At 55.5% G+C, this 19,301-nt stretch overlaps 1 protein-coding gene across 2 annotated transcripts in view; it reads left to right on the top strand.

Moving 5' to 3' along the window:
• Nucleotides 1–3,108: 3,108 nt before the first annotated feature.
• Nucleotides 3,109–19,301, top strand: part of ATOSB (atos homolog B) — a 40,274-nt gene continuing 24,081 nt past the window's right edge. Inside the window, exons 1-2 of one of the 2 annotated variants that reach the window (XM_075020489.1) lie at nucleotides 3,109–3,193; nucleotides 8,951–9,047. The gene's annotated coding sequence lies outside the window, so the exon portion shown is untranslated. Of the gene's footprint in view, nucleotides 3,194–7,803; nucleotides 8,611–8,950; nucleotides 9,048–19,301 lie in introns of those variants that run through there. The other variant, XM_075020490.1, reaches the window with a different exon arrangement.

The raw sequence follows: 19,301 nt of genomic DNA, 5'->3' as shown, positions 1-19,301 counted from the left end.
GGATCAGGTTGTGCATAGCATGGGCCAGCCTGCCAGCATGGGCAGTGTGCAGGCGATGCAGGGGTGGCATCACCCCTACGGAGGCACATCTTGCCCCATCAGCTTTGGGAGATGATGTGCATACTTTTGTGATTGCGAAACCCGCCCACACCAATAAAACGAGTGTGTGCATGGGGATGTCACCCTTCCATGATGAAAACTATTAAATTAAATTAAAACTGCATCAGGAGCCTTGCTGGTGTCAGCTCCTCAGCCTGCTGGAGCTCAGCATCCCACAGCCTCTCCAGCGGGAGCAGCCAGCCTGGCAAACAGGCTGAGCGGCCCCAGCCCACAGCCAGCCGGTCAGGGCAGCGCTGGCAGCTCCAGGAGGGAGCTAACCCAGTGATGAACTCACCGGCACCCAGTCACCTCACCAGCGCACCCTTCAAAGAGAAGCCCCGCAGGCAGCAGAGCTCATCATGGAAGGACGTCGTTCCACCATGCGCTGCCCGGGACACCTCATCTTCCTGGAGAAGCACCCTCCTCCCAGCCTGCCTGGCAGGCGAGCCTCTGGAAGGTGGCCAGCCATGGTGCAGAGCCCTGCCTAATGTCTTTAAACCTCCCTGTTTGCCTTCACCGACCCTTGTGAAGTCCTTGGTAGGTCCCCCAGGGTTTGCAGGGAGTGGATGCAGCCCACTCTTGGCAAGCCCTGGGTGGGCTGTCCCTCTGCAAGCCAGCAGCACGGTTCATGCCATACTTTCCCCCATCCCCATCCCCTCCAAGCCTCTGGAGGGTTTTCCAGACGCTCTCTGAACCACTGCCATCTTCCGCCTGCGTTACCAGTCGCCATCAAATGGTGACAGTTGAGGTCCTGCCCTGTGCCCGGCAGGAGCAGGAGCACCCTCACCCCACACAGACTGTTAAAAGGAGCTTTTACGTCCTGCTCCTTAGTCCTGTTTCTGGAATTAGACTGTGTTTTAAAAATCAGGGGAGGTTGCTAAGGGACAGTGTGCTCAGCAGAGACATCACTCGCAAACCCTCAGCACTCAAAAGCAGAAGGTAAATAACTTGGGTTGTTATCAATCCTTTGCTGCCCGTACAATAAACAGAAATGTATTATTCTTGTCAAGGACAAAGGAGCCCATATTTCCCCGCAGCTGAGGAGCTGAACCAGCAAATCTTTTGGATTCAGCTCCATGGCGGGTACAGCTGCGACTGAAGTTGTTCCAGTTCAGTTCCCGTTCAGGCCAGTAATGGTTCATTAACCATTTGTTAACCCTGAACTCATTCCAGCTAGTTTAAGCTGGAAAACACAGCCTGTGGAAGTTGCCGTGTGATTAGGACTGAGCTGTTTTCAGCCCATCACTTGTTTCCACAGCCTCTGTTCCCGTCCCGGTTGGACACCAGAGCTTCTTGCCAGCTCGGCAGAGCTGACACACAGGGCCAAAGGGCAGAAAAGCTAAATATTGCCCTGGGAGCGCATAGGAAACCTGCACCATGAGGGATGAGCAGGGGCATGGGGGGAACTGAGCCTCCTGGGCTATTCGTCCCTGAAACCAGCACCTGCACATGTGCTGTTTGAGACAGTGGCTCCTAAACCACCAGTAGCACCGGAGGATCATGTGTTCCTGTCCTCACTCTCAGAAATTAAAATGCTCCATACATTAAATACCCTTTAATGGCCCACACCCCGAATCTGGGGACAGCCAGGGCACATTTAGCAAGAAATCTCCTACAACAACAGGCTGAGGCCCCAGGAGGACATGAGGTCCTGTGTCAGCAGCTGCTCCTCGGCCATGTAGCAGCACATTGAGCTGCCATTTCTCCCTGCAGAAAAGCACGTGTAGGGCAGGGGTGTGAAAGGACCAGCCGTCCTGCTGCCCCCCAAGCACACGGCTATTCCCAGAGAGCACCTGGCACGGCTTTGTCCATGACAGCAGCTCCGAAAATAATGCCCCCGGACCGGCAGCAAGGCGAGTGGGGTGTTGGATCTCGGCAGCCGGTGTGCTGCCGGTTCGCATCCAGCTCACTGCACGCTAGCACCGTTAGAAGACGAGATCTTGGTTATATTTATCATTGGCGGTACCGGTCCCCGCTATTTTTAGAGCGGCGTTGCAGCTGTGGCTCGCTGAGGAACGAGGTGAGTTGGCCGGGGGGCTGGTCTTTACTGAGCTTCACCCAAAATTGCTGAAGGCAAGGTGTCTCTTCCCCGACCCAAGCTGCCCACGGTCAGGCTGGTGAGCCCCAGGCTGCTGCCCCGTGGGGTAGTGGGTCCTGCTGGGGTCCCCACCGGTGGGTGACAGAGACCTGGAGGCCCACAGCTGCCTGGTGCTTCAGTATTTCTGAGCAGCCGTTTCCTGGGGGCTGCTGCCTCCACCGGTCCAAAACCCACGGCCAGTTCCCAGCCCAGCTGTGTGGGTGGCTGGCAGGCTGGGCCCGTGGAGCACCCCCACTCGGGACATCTCCGTCTCCATGAGGTGGAGAACACGCTGTGGGTCCCACCTGGGAGAGGGAGGCCATGTCTGTGGGGCCCAGGAGGGGGGGGCGTGTCTGTGGGGCTGGGACATGCCACGTCCGTGGGGTTGGGGTGGTGGTGGGGGAAGGGTGCCCGTGGGGCGGGGACATACCGTGCCCGTGGGTGTGGCCGTGGGGTGGGACACGCCGTGCCCGTGGGGTCGGGGGGGCTGCGCCCGTGGGGTGGGCGTGGGCCGCTTCTGTGGGGTCGGGACACGTCGCGGCCGTGGGGCTGGGCCCAGGCCCGGTGCCCCGCTGGCGGGCCGGGGTCAGGTCAGAGGTTAAAGGTCAGCCTGGCAGAGGCGAAGTGTCGGGGCGGCGGCAGCCCCCCACCCCAGCGCTGAGCCAGGCCCCGCCCCCGCCGGCGGCGGCCAATGAGGAGCCGCTTCGCCTGGGCCCGCCCCTTCCCCGCTGTCATCACACACCCGCACGTGGAGGGGGCGGGGCGAGGGCGGGATCTCAGTCCGGGGCATCACCACCTCTCCGCCCGCCCATTGGCCGCAAAGCCCCACTGCTCGCCTCGCCCCGCGCCCTGCCCCGCCCCGTGCACCAATCAGCGCCGGGGAGGCGGGCCCAGGAGGCGTGTCCCCGGCCGGCACCCGGAAGGAGCGGACGGAGCCGCGCAGCAGTCGGGGCCGCCGTGGTGGTGCTGGTGGCGGCGGCGGAGGGGGCGCTGCTGGGTCCGGCGGGGCCGCGGAGGGTGAGGCCGGGCCGGGTCGGGCCGGGCGGGACACGGGAGCAGAACCGGGCACCGGGGAGGGGGGGACACGGGACGGGGACGGGTCGCCTGTCTGGCGTCGGAGAGGTTAATGCGCCCGGTCCCCGTCGCCCCCGTCTCACCCCCACCCGGTTCCAGAAGGTTCGGGAGGGGGCGCTGGGACTGGGGGCCTTGACCGGGGGTGGGGGGGGCGGGGGGGGCGAACGGGGACGAGCGAGAGCTGGGGCGGGGGGCCGGGGAAGAGGGGCCGCGGCCGGGGCGGGGGGAGCGGCGGCCGTGATCGGGTGGTACCGGGGTGGGGGGGCTGCGAGCGGGATGGGGGGCTGTGAGCGGGGGGGGGGGCTGGAGCCGGGAGTGCTGGCACCGGCCGGGGGAGGGGGGCTGGGACCGGGGGGAGCTGCGGCGGGAGGTGCCGGGGCGGGGGTCAGCCTGCGGCAGGCGGCGGTGTGACCGTAGAGCGGCTTTGATGGGGAGGGGAGGTTGTGGCAGGGACACTGTGCCCCCCCACACACACACACCCTTGCCGGGGGGTCGGTGCCCGGGGGTGTGTGTGGCCTCGGGGAGGGGGGGCTGCGGTGGGAAGGTCTGGCAGAGGCAGATCTGGAGGGGGGCTGGGCGGTTGGCGGGGGGGGCACAGCGGGGCTGTGAGCAGGGCTGCTGCCCAGGAGGAGTGGGGCTGGGGCTGGGGCGGCGCAGGCTGCGCCTCGGGGGTGTCCGTCCGTCCGTCCCGCCCCCCCCCCCATGCCGGCGGGCAGCCCCCCGCCAAGGCCCCCGGCAGCTCGGGGAGGCTGTGCTGCCCCTGGTCTCGCCCACCAAGGCCACGTCCTCTCCGCCATGACATGGCCAGGGACAGCCTGTCCACGGCTCTGCCGACAGGATGAGGCCTCCTCCTCCTCTTCCTCCTCCTCCTCCTCCTCCCGGGCATCAGCTCAAATCCAGCCCCGGCCGGGACTCGGTGGCCGTTCTCGTCCGCCCCCGGGGATGGCCCCCTGCTCGAGGGGACCGGCGGTGGTGGGAGCGTGACGGAGACCCGGAGCTGCCACCCCGTGTCGCGGCCACTCAACCCACCGAGGTGGGGAGCGGCAGACGTGGCTCATCTAGCACCCGCTTGGCCGGCACCTGCCCCGTGGGGCTGCGAAAACGGCGTGGGAGCGGGTGCGAACCCTCCGCGGCGAGAGGGCTGCTGCCCTCTGGTGACAGCCGCCACGGGTGGAAGGACCCGTCACGGGGTGGGGGGTGGGGGGGGGACACGTTTACCGGCCCCAAATCAGCAGCTACAGACCTGGTGGGGTTTTCAAGCGTTTTGCTGCGGCCGAGGCACCCCGCTTCTACAGAAATCACGCAGGCGGTGCGCGGCGTGCTCTTGGCAGTCCCGAGAAAGCTGCTGTGCGTCAGGGAAGGCAGAGGGGATGGCTGCGCCGTGGGAGCTGGAGCGGTGGGCTTGCTCGCAACCCACCTGTGAACGCGATCCGTCGGGCGACGTGTAGTAGGGGCATAGACTTATCTCCGGGGTTTCCAGGCTCCTTTTATTTTTTAAGGAAGGAGCGTGGAGTTTGCAGCTGGTACGGTAGAGGAATGCTGTGCTGTGTCTTAGGGCATTTTAAAAGTCACTTCTTCTCAGTGCCTTTTTAAAAAGCGTCGCGCAAGCAGAGATCTGCTTACGGACCTGAATTGTCTCTGTTAGCCTTTAGCAAAAAGGGGCAGTTGGGACCTTGTGGAGAGTGGAGCAGGACTGAACCCTGCCACAAACGAAAGTCTCGGCAAACTTGCTAACACATGCGGAAAGTGAACAAGGTCTGGCAGGTGAAACGGGAGAAAACTCCCAATGTGATAGTACTAGGGTTACTTTTGGCTGGTCTCTGCTTTAGAAGGGGGTTGAGGACTGGGAGAATTAAGTCATCCTGTAAAGCATCATCATCGCCTTATTTCGCAGCAGCAATTTATATCGTGTGGGTCTTGGCGTGAGTGAGCGGCGGGGCCCTGGTAGGGACTACATGTCCCAGCATGCAGCTCCCTCCACGCAGCCCAGCCGCCCGTTTGGGCATCGCGGCAGGCTGGCATCTGCAGCCTCCTGACAGCCCTGCCTGTGCTGAGAGCAGGGCAGCAGTGGGAGCTGGGTGGGCAGGGAGGTTTGTACAGGGTTTGGGTCAGAGTGGGACACTGCTGCCACGGTGTCTCTCGCGGGGGAGACAGCACCTACCTTCATCTCATCCGCAGCAGCTACTCCCACAACGTTTTGCTGGGTTCCTGCTAACTCTCGTGGGGCCCGAACGCGTCCCTTCCTACGGACCCTGGGGTGGCCAGGGTGTGTGGGGACAGCAGAGCCCTCCTGTCACCCCAGCTGTAGAGCTGTGGTCCTTGGGGAGCTGGGCTTGTGGACCGAGGTCCGGCCCGCAGGTGGGGCAGGGCTGGGGCCGTTTCAGCTCTGCCACTCGCCCGCCTTGTTTCTGCTCCCTGTGTGAGAGTTTCTTACCCACCGCCAGAAGGAAAGCTGGCGGGGCCACCCTGCACTAACTTTGGGAACCCTGCTATTCGAGGCACAGCTCGCTGAGGGGCTCCCCTGCTCCCTTGCCTTTGCAGCAAGCTGGGTAGAGCAGCTCTTGATGCTCTGTTCTTCACATCTGCCCTCTCCAGAAATGGACTTTAGGGAATAACAGATCATTTTATTTTTACTGTTAGGGTTGCTGTTTCACTCCTGGTGGCTTCCTCCAAGGCAGATGAAGCCCCCCCAGCCAAACACCCTCCCTCTGCTGTCGTGCTGAGCTTTCCCAGCCCGTTCCCTTGGCAGTTTCAGGTCTTCTGAGCATGCGGAGCGGGAGGAGGAAAGGAAGTTCCCTCCCTGTGTTTGAGGGACCTCTGAGGGCAGGGAGGCACATCTGTATCCCTGGTCTTCCTCCTTGCTGTCTGCTGCCAGCTGCTTGCCCTGGCCCGTTTTTGCACGGCCGCCCTGAGTAGCAGAGGGCAGAGACGCCCCAACCTTCCCCGCTGCTTCTGGGTCTGAGGGTGGTTTGAGGGGATACTTACTGATCTGACTCTTGACAGTCAATGACTCTTGAATCTTCCTGAGGCCTTTACCTGCCCTTGCTGCTCTGGGCCTGCCCACGCTTGTCCCCTTCTACGTTTTGTAGGCAGCATCGTGTGGTGTGTGGAAAGGCACAATGCCTGGGGGACAGGACGCTTCCTGGATGCAGAATAAGAAAATGTGTCGTTTGTAGGTATGCAACCACAGATGTGAAAGAAAAAGTGAGGCCGAGTGGTTAGAAAAGTGGTGTCCTCAGCACACTGTCAATGGAGCTGTAATCAAATTATCGGAGGCTTCCATGGCTGGAGGAGTTAATGAGTCGGGTTTGAAGCAGGACAGGTGTGAAGGGCAATACGGGAGAGAAATCCCGAAGGGAGACATTTGTAAGTGAACAGATGGCTTCTGGAGGGTGTTGTTGCAGGTTATTTGGCAGTGAGAGTCTTCTGTGGGAGGGTTTTGCCTGATGCTTCTCCACCTCTCATCAGTCCCAGGGACCCCCTTCCTCCAGCAGGTTGTGTGGGCCCCTGTGTCCTGGTAACCCCACTGCATGTTTCTGATCCTTCCTTCTGTCTGCAGCGCCTGGCAGCTCCGCTCCCTGGAGCCTGTTTTCTGACCAGCTCTCTTCCTTTGTTTTTCCATTTTGCTTTATGCTCATGAGCAAGTGAGCCAGATGAATGTAAGCTCTAGAGAACTTGATCCCACAAAGTTTGAGGTTTGCTTTAAAATTTGTATTCTTTGACTGGGAGGTGTCTTTGCAAATCTTCATCCTCCCTTTGCCTTTGCTAGTCTCTATCACAGTCTCCCTTGCTTGGCCTTGTGAACGCACAGCTGCCAATTAACATGTTTTTCCCCTGTTTCTGTCAGTGTCTTCAGCTGGTTGTGAATCTTGAATGAAGAGCAGCTGAGCTCACATGCTCTGCATTTCAGAGAGCTTTTTCAGGACTGGCTGGTGGTTTGCAGTCATACTCGCCTGTGTTGTGGCCTGACAACCCCCCAGCTAAGCAGCGTGAGGGTAGAACAATACTTGGATGCGAAGCCTCCAAAGGAGTCCTGTGTGCTGCAAAAAGTGCAGTTAGTGATTCAGCTGGAAGTGCTTTTTAGTAATGAATCCATGTCCTGGGCCAGGGCCGGTGTCAACCCTGTGATTCTTGCTGGAAGTGAACAAAGATGCAAAGTCCTTTATGCAAGAGCTGAGGTGATAATCCAGATCTCCTGGCCTCAGTCCATTTGGGGTAATTGCATTCTTCCTGGGGAGAGTTTTCAACCCATCCCTGTCAGATACACTGCCATCGCTTCCTGTGCTGCAGCAGTATGTGGGTGGCAGTACTTCAGCCATGTCCAAAGCAATTCTTGTCACTGCTCAGGCTTAGAGCCTTTCAAGCTTTCTCTGAAAGATAGTGTGGTAGAGCAGGGAATTGGTGGAGGGTTTTAAGTATGTGTGTATTTACATATACACATGCTACACTTACTGGGGCTTGTTCTGCTTGTACCAAAAATATAACAAAACCATAGCCCTGGTGACTAGCTGGTACAGCTTCCAGGTGGGACCTCTCCTGGGACACTGGTGCAGGTTGAACTGCTAGCTCTGTAGGTGCAGGTGACATTCAGCACAAACTTTCTGGGTGCCTTCCTGACTGTTTCAAGGGCCGGTGCACCAGTGAGCTAACATGGGGGTGCCTTCCCACATCACTATGTAAAGGCTGTGCTTCTGGGGGACTGGCAGTGTGGCTGCCTGCAGTGCTCGCTGGTGCTGCAGCTCTGGTGGGAGCTGGGTTGTGCTGCGGGTTGGTACTGTAGGGTTATTACCCCTGTGGAGGGCAGGCTGGGGAGTGGGGACTGCCCCTAAGCAGCTTTTGTTCGTTGTACCTGTGGTCAGGGGAGTGTCAGACCTGGTTTTGGGGAGCCCGATTTTGTCCTGGTTTTCAGGACCTGCTGGGCACAAGCACCTAGTCCCCACACAGCGTGATCCCCCGTAGTCTGTGATTACAGCAGTGGGAGCCTGGGGAGGAGTCTTAAACAACGTCTTTGTGACGGTGTTGGCAGGCCTCTCGGAGATTTCTATTAAGTTGTCGTTTTCCCCCTTCACTGTAGCCTGGGAAACGCTGCGGCTGTGGATTTGGCTTGGTCTCTTTGGGTTGTTGGGAGCAGTGTCTCTCCAGCAGTGGAGTTTCGCCCTCCCTGCCCTGGCTCCGTGTCCCCATGGGGTGGTTTAGCGGGTGGCCTGTGGGGACCACAGCCAGAGTCTGTTCTTGCAGATAAACCATATGCCAGCGCACCCACTCAAGTACTGGCAAAGCCTGTGTGGTGGAGCAATGTACAGCTGCCCAGGTGGAGAAGAACAAAGCCAAGGGCACAGAAAGGACTTTACTTCCCATTGGTAATCTGGGGAAGGGAGACAGTGGCAGTGACCTTAGCAGCCCTCTCTGGGGAACCAGCAAAACACCTACCCAGAGTGATGCAGGGAACTGGGGTGACAACTGGAACCCTGGGGGTGAGTCAGGACTGCAGCTGGAGCAGTGGCCTCAGCACTAGTAAAAGATACAGTGGGATCTTCAAGGTGCTGGGGTGCTTGGGGTCTCTCGCTTCTGTGCATAGGCCACTAACTTGTTTGGCTTCGATGAGCAATTACTGCCTGCCCAGCATTGGGAAGGTCTTCTTGCATGGGTAGGGTATTTCCCAGCTGACCTGAATGTGTGTCTGTGTGCTTGTCTTTCCAGGTGACACAAGACAGCTGGACCAAGAAACCCCAAGACCACACCACAAGTCCTGACTGCTAAGAACTCCCTTTCCTGTCTGCTTCAGCCCTACACCAAGGTTAGCACCTGTACAATCATCACCAGTTTCTCTTCCTTCACCAGGGCTGTGTGAAGAAGCAGGGGAACCGCATGCTCTCCTCCCCTTGGCCTGTAGGGACAGCTCTGTAGAGTAGGTGTCACCCAGGTGAGGTGCTCCCATCACCCAGGCTTGCTGGGTGCTCCTGCCTCCCACCTGGCTGACAGTGTGGCGAAGGGAGCCTGGATGTGTGTGACTGGTGCTCTTAAGACGGTTGAACCCTGCACGCAGTTGTCAGGAGCTCAAGGGCACTGTGTTTTAAACCCTTGGGAACTTGCAGTCTGTGCTGCTTTCTGCACTTGTCCTTCTATGTAGCAGCAATATTGAACGGGAGCATTTCCCAGCTGCTGGTCTCCACTGCTTGCTGTCCTTCACCTTGACAAACAGAGCTGAGACTTCACCCAGAGCTCGTGGCAGATGTGATCCTGCTTTCTGTCAGAACCAGTTGAGCTCTGCCTGCATTTTCCCAGGATTCTGTAGCTCAAAGAGTCCCTTGGCCATGGTGTATGAGGCTTAGAGTGACAGTGAAGTGTTTCAGGAGGACTGGTAGTCTTTGTATTGCCACTGTCAAGAAATGTGAAGGTCAGGCCTTTGCTGCTCAGAGGTAACCAGCCCGGAGCAGGCTGAAACTGCTGTGGGCTTCCCGCCCTCTCCCTGTGCCTGGATGCTTGCGTGCCTGCCTGGATCCAGCAGTGCCTGTCCCACCTGCACGGTGTGGTCTCACCGGGAAAGGAGCCCTCATCGGCACTGTGCCTCCAGGGGGGTAGGCTGAGCACTTCTCTCACCCCAGAGCTCAGGTACGATTTGACCAGGAGACATTATGTGGGGAAGCTGCTGTTTAGGACACATGGCTGCCCAGGCTGTGTGGCTCTTCTCTGAAGTGTCTGTGTGCTGGTTTTGGCTGGGATAGAGTTAATTTTCTTCACAGTATCTAGTACAGGGCTATGTTTTGGATTTGTGCTGAGAACAGTGTTGATAATGATGAGATGTTTTCATTACTGCTTAGCAGTGCTTATCTAGCATCAAGGTCTTCTCTGCTTCCCACACCACCCCACCAGCAAGTAGGCTTTCCTTCCCCCTTGCTTGCTGCCAAATAGCTTGATACCTCCAGGGACAGCAAATCTCCCATATATGTGTAATGCAGCACCTTCTCCCATTACTTGGTCACAGCATGAACCTCTTCTCTCTGGTTTGGACATTGTCTAACCCAGGTGATATCAGTGAACTTATATTTGGGCTGAATTAACCACATTAGTTCAGTTTAGTGCAGCTGGCAGTAACCTGGAAGCTGGTACAGCTTGCAGACCCTTGGACAGACTTGCAGTGCCTCTGTTGGGAATGGGATGGAATGCTTTGCTGGCAAACTCAAAGACTGGGAAAAGTGGAGGTTATATCTTCAACAGAAAGTGGTTAGCCTAACATCCTTCAGCCCACTCTTAGCATGTGTGGGCTGCCATTATCCCTTGGTCTGACCAGCTGATCTAGGAGTAGGTCTTTCCACTGGAAATCCCAAGAAAATGCTGCCCCTCCTTCAGAGATGGGGCCCTGGGTTTCTCGTCAGTATTGGCACTGGAGTTATGCAAGGAATCCCCTTTTTGCCCTACCATCTCTGTTGCAAGTAGGTCGAGCATTCAAAGATCCTGTTCACGGGAGTGTTGGGACAGCTGGATCCTTGTTCGGTTCTCGCTGCTCCCAAGAATGGAGCAGAGGATCATCTGCTGAGGCTAATTTTAGGTCTCTGAACGTTGCCGATGTCCCTCTGAGCTCCTATTTGTGTGCGATCCTGCGGCTCCCTGCTAAGAGCTATGTGGGAGTCCTGTATCCTCATGTGCGAAGGTTTTGCTGGGGCATAGCGTCCCAGGGATTAGGAAGAACTTTGAATTCCTCACTTACCTAAAGTGTCTAAGCCATATCAGATGTACACGTGACCCCCTTTTTTAGCCCTAGTACCAAGCACCCTTTGGACCTTGCTTTGTGGGTGCCCACACGTTGCGTGGTGGGAAGCAGGCTGCAGCTTTCCAGCCTTTTCCTGCCAAAAATGCAGCGTCCTTCCTGTTCACAGCAGTCCGTTCCTGTTGTCTCGGATGGGCGCATGCAGTGCAGAAGACAGTCTTCCGTGAAACCTCTGGGTGTGGGAATACTCAAAAGCCCTCAGCCAAGTGAGATGGGAGCCCAGCTCTGGCCCTTTCTGTATGGCTGGATGGCTGCTTGGCATCTGCCACCACCATCCTCCAGCCCAGCGCAGCACAGGGTGAGGCCTCCTGGCCTCTCCCTTGTTTGTACAGCCAAGACTTTTGGCTTCTCTGCACTTTTTGGTTTCCACCTGCTCAGGTGATTTTTCAGCAGCGCTGAGCTTAGCGCTGAGCTTTGCTAAGTTTCATGTTGAGGCAAGATGTGGCTCTGCAGTTTTGGCCCATCTTTATTTTTAGCCTAAGACATGGTTGATGGTATCAGAAGGAAGCTGCGTGGTCTCCTGGGCTCCCTGACTCATCCTGGATCAGGACTGAGGCTTTGCTAGCTTCTGCTATAACCCTCAAGTGATGTAACCAGTTGTGGTGGGCCGTACTAGATCTGGGGAAGGGCAGAATGGGGAGGGAAGCAGAGCTTTTAGAAGTTCTCTTTTATCCATTCTGTTAAGTCATTAAATTCATTGATTGAAAGATATTGGCAGGTATCATACCTGAGTGTGGTTCAGCAGGGTCCTTTTTCTTCCCCTTGCATCTTGTGCCTGTGTGGGAGAGGTGAAAGGGAGAGGAGCTCTACTTACACACCGGGTTGGGTAACTGTTTAGCAGCACATAGCAACAGTAGACAACAGTTTTTTAGGACAGGAAGCAAAGCAGGATCCTGTCTCCGGCTCAAGCCACAGTGAGGTTTGGTGCAGCAGAACAGACTTGCCTGAAGTGGAAATGGGCTAGGACTGAAGAACAGAGACTTAGGAGATGCCTGCCAGCCTGCAGCAAGAAGAGTTTGGGACCTCCATTTCCATCAAACCTGGTGCTGCCACAAGGCAGAAAGAGCTCATAGGGCTTTCTGACCTGCAGGCAGCCGTGTTGTGGTGGTCTGGTCTGGGCAGGGGCTGCATGTCACTGCCATGGAGCAGGCAGCGATGTCGAAGCATCCCTGCCTGCCACAGCAGGACAGGGACTGCAGCTAGAGGGGCCTCTACACCCCAAGTCTGGCTGCCCAGCTTTCCTGTGTTGCACCTCGGGACTGGGTACAGTGGGGTGTGATGCCCCTGGGTCCAGAGTAGGCACCTTGCCCGTGAAGCAGGTGGGGATGATGGCTTGTGGGAGTGGGCTTCCACCTCTGCCCCCTTTCCTTCCTTGGGGTGATGAACAGCCCTTTAGGAGCATGTGGAGGCTCTTGGGTGTTGTGCAGCAGGTTTTATGTGTGGGGCAGCGGGGAGGGGACGCAAGGCTTGGGGGAGCAGAGACAAAGGAGGGAGGCAGGAGGGCATGCTTGGGGGGATTGCTATGGCAACTCACCGCTGGCAGCATCGCTGCATCGCTCTTTCTGCAGCGTGTGACGGAGGAGCAGCCGGGGCAAATGCGCAACCTGCCACAGCCCTTGATGCAGCCCCGTCCCAGCCATGCCGTGGGCTCAGCACCGCTGGGCTCCTGTGTGACAATCTGGCATCTGGAGCCGTTCTCCTCAGGCAGCAGCCTCAGGGTGGGTGGCCGGGGTGTTTTGTCCTTCTCCCCTCTTTCACCCCTTGCTGGGGAATGGGCAGGCAGCTCCTGTTTGCAGACCTGTTCTATTTGAAGCCTTGAGTTGCAGAGCAGGCCCAGCCAGAAAGAAACCAGTCTCCTGAGCCCTCTCACTGTACCACGGAGGAAAGCAAGTCATTCTGCTGCCCTTGCTTATCCTCAGTTAATCAATGCAAGTGACTCCAGCCATGCCTGCATCTTCCCAGGATGCCTGGCCTTGTACTGTGCTGTCCACCTCGCACAGCCAGTTTGTCTTGCTCTGGGGTATCTGTACTCTGATGGAGAGCAGATGCTCTAGTGAGCCTTCTGATATGGTCTGAGACCATCCCCTGGACAGGTAAAGGAGAGGTTAAACATTTCTGAAGCTGCCTTTGGGCAGACCCCTTGCCAGATGCTGGTGGAGAGCTGGCTCCTGTTGCTGAAGGAAGCAGGGAACATGGTGCTGCTCGCTGTGCAGAGAGAACAGGTCAGGAAGCCGGCTCCAGCCTGGCCATAATATGAGCGTGACTGAGACCTGACCTGTCATCCACGATGTGCCTAAAGCCATGGATGCGAGCCAGGGGGGAAGGGACCAGCTGGCAGCAAGCACAGTTTGCCCGTCTCAACATGGATGGCTGTGTGAGCTGTAAACCTCTCTCATTACACCACTCAAAGGTCAGTGCTCGCAGTGAGCTGCAACGCCCTGCCCGCAGCTCCGTGCCCAGCCCAGAACAAGAGGGGAAGGAACCTGTGCCACCTTCAAAGGATGCTCTGAATGCTCTGAAGTCAGACGTGTGGGGTTGCCATCGGGTGGCACACACTGCTGTAGTGCCTGTGGCCAGAGTTTGTCTGGGACTAGGATGTTCACGCAAAACTGGAGGGGAAAGGATGCCTGTCTGTGAGCTGCCCAATTGGCCCTGCACTCACAAATGTCATGATCCTTGCCTGAGCTGTGACCCCTCCATCCAGCTCTGAACCAGGGTACAAAGCCTCAGAAATTCCTCTGAAAACTGTTTCACCATTTCCAATCTGCCATAGCATCCATCTCTGATTTAGGGTGATTATAAGATCTGTATAGACTGTCCAGTGCTACAGTTCCAGTTACCTTAAAAATCCCAAATAGGTTACACTTTTTTGTAAAATGTTCCCTGGACTCCAGACCCTACTGTTCCCAAGGGAGAGCAAACAAGGAGGTGGAAGCCGGAACATGGAGCCTCTGGAAAAGCCACCTGCGGCAGACAGCAGTGTGCTTCCTCCCTCCTGCTTCCCGACAGGTTCCTTCCCTTTTCAGAAGGTAACAGCTTACTCTGCACTCGCAGCTGGAGCTTCCTTCCCATGGAGGAAGCTGGGACACTGGTACCTGACACTGAAGGCAATTTCACATCAGTAGCTCGAGCACTGCTCTTCATGTATGTGACCTTCAGCACTCGGTGTGAGAATTGGCGTTATAGTATGTTACGGGTACGGATGATGGCGGAGCATGGTCAGGATCCATTGAGCCAAACCATAGTTCCCTTTGACCCCACTTTCACAGCCTGTTGTTTCTGGTCTTTCCTCTGGACTGAGGCCCCAAGATGTGCTATGAAATATGATGGAGTGGGTGCAGAGCCTAGCTGTTAAGGCTATGGGTTATGTATGTGTGTTGGGGTATGAATTGCTGGTTTCTAGGGCAGAGGGTGTTTTCTCTTTTGCCGTTTGTACAGCACCTCGCATGCTGAGATCCTTGCCCAAGACTCGAGCTCCTGGGCGCTGTGATCTGCTGAGTTATAACTGTCATCTTTGAAGTGCTGCTCCCTCTTTTTCTGTCTTGCCTGTTCATACTACACATTTTTAAGCACAACACAAAGGATCGGAAAAGCCCAAAGGCTGTGGGGTCACATACTCTGCTCCCGATTTGGGGAGGAGTTAACACAGGCAGTGCTGGAATAAGCATTTAGAGAGAGGCAGCCAAGAGAGATTTCCTCCTGGCTGAGCTGCAGCGCTGAAGTTCGGAAAGTACTGTGTGGGTTACGTGCTGCTGCACTTTGCTGCTGCCATCGCCTTAGGCAAGTCTGGGACATGCATACCTGCTAGTAGTCAGATGGAGGCACCATCCTAAGCAGTGTCACTCTGAAAAAATGGCCAGTGTCCTTTTGGACACCAGGAGCAACCTTAACGCTGCTGCGGCAGAAAAAGCGCTGGGGATTTCAGCAGAGAGATTATGGATCATTGGGACCAAGAGGAAACTTTGACGCGGTGGGTGCTTCTACCTGCATTCCCTAAATTGTGTGAAGATAGTTGAGCCAAGCAGTGCTGTATAGATTGCCCTGTCTGGAAGATGCATAAAGAATAGCTTGCAAGAGCCAACTCTGCTCAACTCAGACCGGGGGAAAATGCCTGGACTCTGTGCACTGGGGTTTTCTCACTGCCAGTCAGCAGTGCTGTAGCTGTGCAGAGAGAGTATAGTGCAGACAGGTTAGCACAGTCACTCGAGTCCTTTCTGTACCAGTGTTCGTGTTACTGAGGAGATTAGCATAGCTGGGCCAGTGGTGGACAAAGAGGGTAATTTTCAAGGTCCTCTCTGCTGTGGCTGCCAGCAAAATAAAGCAGTTATGGCATCAAGAAGCGGGTCTGAGCTTTGCTTTCAATTCATCTTCTAGGAGCAGCAACAGCTGAAAATATGAGCAGTTTTTGAGGAACTAGAATATTCTCAGGCTTTTTTTCTGGGTGTGGTCTGCTGACCCCTCCCCTGGGCTCACAGGCTGGGATCTTGAGGTATTTGCAATGATCTGCCCTGGCCATGTGATAAATCTGGATAGAGAGAACACAAAAATCGGTGGCATCAGTCTGCCACCCTTAAAGTGCTCCTCTTGCTGCTGTGCCTGTTCTCTTTAACCAAAAGGCTGTTTCATGGCTTAAATTTGTTGAGGAAACAGACTTAGAGCTCCTCTCTTTCTCCTGTGGAGCTATCTCCCTGGCAGCTCAGTAGGAATGATTTACTATAGATTACAGCTCTGTTTAATTCTGTTTCCCTACAATATCATACTGTTAGAGTAACTGAGCAAAACGCAGTGGTGTTTCCGGAGGAAGGCTGCTATCAGAGGCCACCCCTGTAGCAGAGGCTGGAAGCAAGGAGCAACAGTTTACCAGGAAATGCCTGTGTTCATGTGCTGGTTGCTTTTGAGAAGGAAAAGGCATCTCACCCTTGAAAACTTCCTCACTACATGGCTCCAAACATTGCTGATGGAGCTGCACCAGTGTGAGCAGTAGTGAGAATGCTACCCTCCAGAACCTGGGAAAGGTCTAATCAAAGTGGTGGTCTGGAAAGAAAAGTCAAGTTCTGTCCTTAAGGGAACCTCCAAGTGGGTTTTTTGGAGTGTTTTTTGGTTTGGTTTTTTTTTGTTGGTGATGTCAGTTTGGTTTGAGCTTTTTTTTGCTACTGAAAAGAAAAGGTATTGCTTGTGCAAATCCTTGTAAGGAAAGAGCAGGGATTTTACTTTGGAGTGAGCTTGCCTGAAACTTGATATGTCTCAGATGTGTGTCAACAGAGAATTGAAAAGATTGTGCCATAAAGTGATAGAGGATAATGAGTTTAATCTACTGTTATGTTGTCCTGGGAGATAGAGTGGGGGCAAGGGTATTGGCAATAATGTTGTATTTTGCATGACAACAACAGCAAATACCACCTGAACGGGCTTACTGAGGAGGGGTGAAAGGGTCTGTTTTCAAAGAGTCCCTAGGAAGGTGGAGCGAGGCAACCAAGAGATAGGAGCCAAGGGAAAGATGCCAGGAGATTTGCAGATGAGAAGTGCATAATAGCTGTGCATTTTCCGCAGCTTGAGCTCTGCTTTCCCATTTGGTGGCCCAGCTGAACTGGACAATGCTGGGCTCTTAACCTTACAGCAACCATGAGAAAAGCAGTAAAGAAACCATAGCTTTAATAACATTAGTGAGGTGTCTGACCTGAAGCCTGAATGAACAAATCTTTAGCTTTAGCTTCTCTGCCTGCAAGGTGGATAGATGGGTGGGGATTTGCTATCGCACCAGATACAGGGATTTGAAATGATGCTGGTGTGGGTGAACACTGCTATGGGCCTGGTCCTGGGAAGTTTAACTAGTAAGGAGGCCCTCAGAAGGGTTTTTGGAGGTGTGTGGTAAAAACAGAGACACTGAGGTCAGTAACTGGAAATTTATCAGCTCCTAAAGCTGGACCAGAAAATCCAAGTCTTTACTTAGACACGAATCTTTTAAAGTAAAGAATGCAACGACCTGCTCTCAAGGAAGCATCCAGTCTCCTACCAGCCATTTGGATGCCAGGGCACTCTTCTGTTTTATAATGCTCTATCTGGGTCTTTAATTTTTTTTTTATTTTATTTTTTTTATTCCTATGTGGCATTACCTTACTTTTCTGGGCCATGCTAAGTTACATGTATCTGGTGCAGAGCCCTGCATGTCCCTGTCTGCTCTGGTGCCAAAGAGCGCGTGGGTCGCTCCACGGAGCCAGATGTAACCCAGCAGAGCTGGGTACAGTCTATATGGCCAGCAGCAAAGTGAGGCCAACTTCTGCTTCGAGAGAGGTGGGAACAGAGGAGGCTCGTAATTCAGATAGCTGCTTAGTATAGGCCATGTGGGTATCTTTATCTCTCCCCATCGCTGAGGTTTTCGGAGGTGTCACTACCACCCTTGCCCTACTTCCCATGCTGTGCCCAGTGCTGCGGGCTGCCCACCCGCTCTCCCTCCTCAGGGTAGGGACAGCACGCCGTGACTCAGTTTTCCAGTGGCCTGGGGAGCAGGGAAGGGTGGAGTGGGACCGGAAAGGGGCAGAGGGGAAGTTACAGCAGCTGGTAGGAAATGGCGTGCTGGGGTGCTGCAAGGTGGCCCTACCCCATCCTGTCTGCAGAGGTGGTGTTTTGGGGTGCAGCGGTGCAAGCCTGCTCTGTCTGCTGTGGAGCTGGTGTTTCAGGGTGCTGCAGGGCAGCTCTGTTCCATCCCAGCTGCAGAGCTGGCATTTTTAGGTGCCGCAAAGCAGCCCTTGCTCCATACTGCCTTCTCCTGTGCCAGGAATCATGCTAGGGCAGGGGGGGGCTGGCTGCACCTTCCATCCCCTCTTCATTACCATGTGCAGGGCATATGATTATGGACAATCCCGTGGCACTGCCTCCTACGACGTGTGATTTATGAGCTGCTGCTCAGGATATGGGTCTGAGCTTATCTCAGATAAGCCAAGAGTCGGGAGTGCCGTCACTGCGCTCTTGCCTACGTGCAGGCTGCAGAGGTAACGACGTGGCGTCCCTCGCTGTCTCTGCTTTGCACCTGGGCATGGAGCAATGGCTGTACCTGGGGGCAGGAGCAGAGGAGTCCTTGCAGGAGTGACAAGGGGAGTGCCCGGTCCCACCTGCTTCCTTCCTCACCCCTATTCCTTCCTTGCGGCCCCAAATCTACCTGCATGCAGCGTGTTTTGTAATAAACCTGCTGAACTGAGGGCAGGCAGAGCAAAACCAGGAGACTATAAAGTCCAGCCCATGTCCTGTGTCGCTGCAGCAGTGTGGGGCACAGGGTCCCCACATGCACGTCTTGGTAGTAGATTGTACTGATGAGGAGGACACATCAGATACACACGATGGGGCAGGAGGGGGGAGATGTATTTGATGCGTCCTGCAAGCCACCAGCAGATTGTCAGCACAGCTCTTTTGTAGGTGGAGGGTTGGTCCAGCTTCCCATGGATGCTGCAACCCGCCTTGCTTCTGTGAAGCACTCTTTATTTGAGGCAGTGCCCTAAGGGTTAAGCCACGGTTGTGGGATAGGGTTTGTAGCAGGAACAAAGAGGGCTTTTAAGGTCTGTGTTGGGCTAGGAATAGAGGGAATGGATTGAGCCTTTCCCAGTGTGTTGAATTACAAAGGTCATGGAGACCCTTTTGCTGGGAGCCAGCAGCGGTTGAGGTCCCTGCTGGAAGTGGGGCAGAGAGAAAAGAAATTGTGAAAGTCAGTGAGAGCAACTTCATGGGGAGCTTTAAGACCAGAGTGAAAACTGGAACTGTATACTGAGATGAATGAGTGTTGAACACAAGGCTGGGAGCCAGGAGGCCAGGACTGTAGGCTTTGTGCAGGCCTTCTGCCCTGGGATTTTTGGGTGGTTTGGTTTTGTTTCAGCGCCCCCCCCGCATGGCATTTGCATCCCCCCCCCATCCCCCCGGCACCTAAATTTGCAGTGTCACTGGTGTAGCTAGCACTTGGGCCTCTCCAACCTGCTGTGAGTCTGTGAAGGCTGCAGAGGGTAAAAGACAATGCCTGCAAGGGAGAGTCTCTCCAAAATGCAGAAGAGGAGACAGTCCCGGGTGCCTGCAGGCATATTTTGCCTTGACAGAAGAGGGAAGTTGGCTTTTCAGTGCCTGCCCAAGCTAAAACTGGATTTTTCATGTGTAGATAAGCAGGAAGGCCCTATTCTAGCTGCTTTCTTAGCCCCTCTGCTTAATGTCATCTGCTCAGGGTGCCCTGTGGAGTACAGCACCAGAGGGTCCAGCAAAAGAAGCTAGGGAAGGGATGGATGGCAGAAACCTCTGTTTCCCTTC

Source organism: Buteo buteo, chromosome Z (assembly GCF_964188355.1).
Source record: "Buteo buteo chromosome Z, bButBut1.hap1.1, whole genome shotgun sequence".
NCBI classification, from domain to species: Eukaryota; Metazoa; Chordata; class Aves; order Accipitriformes; family Accipitridae; genus Buteo; species Buteo buteo.
The sequence above is the reverse complement of the archived record's forward strand: the minus strand, read 5'-3'. Positions and strand labels throughout refer to the sequence as shown.